General features: G+C 44.6%; 1 protein-coding gene across 1 annotated transcript in view; it reads left to right on the top strand.

Moving 5' to 3' along the window:
* stx12l (syntaxin 12, like) overlaps positions 1-1,807 on the top strand; it is a gene marked incomplete in the record, with an annotated part of 146,461 nt that overhangs the window by 140,868 nt on the left and 3,786 nt on the right.

The following is a 1,807-nucleotide window of genomic DNA, read 5'->3' as shown; positions in this document are numbered from 1 at the left end:
TTCCGCTACGTAGCCAAGATGGCGGCCGTTGAGTGTGGAAAGTGTGCATCGGTCCGCATTAAATTTTTGGGCCGTTTTGAGTACACCATCCGGGTATTAAAGTGTACTGCATTTGACCGCACTTGTTATTGGTTCTATTTTATTTCCACCAGGTATGTGTGAGGTCTGTGCCTGTGGTGAGTAAGAGATTTATATAGAGAGAGAGAGGAGGGGGGGGGGGGGGGTTAGAATGGTTTGTGGTGTGTATGTTATTTGTAATATATTATTTGTACCGCAAAGCCTTTATTTTTTTTATAAAACACAGCCAAGAAGTTCAGACATTCAAAAAAACTGGTTAGAGCCAGCAGGCAGTTAAAAAAAAAAAAAAACTCTGACTGCAGAGATGCAACCCGAGTAGCATTCTACCAAGCACTATTGTGTGTTCAAAATCGCGCTACTAATACTAACTTTGAGTACACTTTGTTCACATGGGAAGTGCGGTCAAATGCAGTACACTTTAATACCGGATGGTGTACTCAAAACGGCCCCAAATAATGGTGACCAGATGCACCTTTCCACACTCAACGGCCGCCATCTTGGATAGTAGCGGAAGGGGCGGAGCTAAAAACAGGTCGAAAAACTTTCACTAATGGCGGCGTAGACGCGATAGCGGGGACGGCAGAGATATACAATGTAAGTTGAACAGTGAGTCTTTTGCTAAACCTATAAAATTTTATGTATTGTATTTGATATTGGTTAATCTTACAGTTTGTAAGTATTTTTATTGCGGAGTTTAACGTTTATTGGTACCGTAATTGACATGCACAAGGTAACCTTAGAGCTAACAGCGGCAGTTTAACCATAACCGCGAATCATTATAAGCTAAACGTTAAATGTGTTGTAGTACGTTGTGTTTATTGTGTTAAACTATCGGCCCACTGTAGAAGATGTCAGCGTTAGATGTATGATCTTGTAAATAGCTATCTCAAAGCTGCAACGTTAGCAGTCATGTTAAAGTACGTTAATGTGAACAGTGGTTGTTTCTGCCCTGACTGATTTATATAATCGTTAGGGACAGACGAGGACACAAGTCCCTCATTGAATGGAGGACGGTGAACGCCTCAAGCTTCACAGGGAGCGCAATGCAGCCCTGAATGGATACGAGTAAGTAAATGGATATCTCATCTTACTATTGTTATATCTGGTGGATGTTACTGTCATAGTTTACATTGCTAGCTACTAAAAATTGTATTTTCGTTAGGGCGTTACATTGAAAGTCGAGGGCTGCATGCTAGGTTACCCGTTTTCCTAAAGAAAAGTGGGAAAACCTCAAACAAAAGTACAAGGTTGTTAACTGTAAATCATTGTGGTTAATCAGCCCATGTCTGGGAACATTCATTGTAGTTGAAAAAATAGTAGTTGACGTTTGAAATAAAGGGTGTTTTCTGTGTCTGTAGGATTGAAGTGCCCCAGAACTGGGGTCAGCACGGAGGGGGGTGAGGCACCGCTGCGTCCGAAGTGGTGTCCCTGATGGATGAGGCAATTGGGGCGGGGCCGTCCGTTACGCCGCCTGTCCTCATTGCCTCATCTGCCAGGAGTGGCGGTTGTCGAGCCCCCCTCAGTGGTGACCCCAAGAGGGACCTAGCCACGGCTGGGCCACATCCACTCCGAAACGGAGGGTGGATGTCGCACAGGCCCTCAAAGACCTCCAAGAAAAGGATGACAGTTTTGAGAGGACATGTGATAATGAGGAACAAGGCAAAGAGAGAGAGAGAGGCGGCATCGGAGGCAGTAGGAGAGAGGAAGCAAGAGATGAGAGAGAGGAGAG

Source organism: Etheostoma spectabile, chromosome 12 (genome assembly GCF_008692095.1).
Source record: "Etheostoma spectabile isolate EspeVRDwgs_2016 chromosome 12, UIUC_Espe_1.0, whole genome shotgun sequence".
Classification (NCBI taxonomy): domain Eukaryota; kingdom Metazoa; phylum Chordata; class Actinopteri; order Perciformes; family Percidae; genus Etheostoma; species Etheostoma spectabile.
This window is presented reverse-complemented; position numbering and strand designations above follow the sequence as displayed.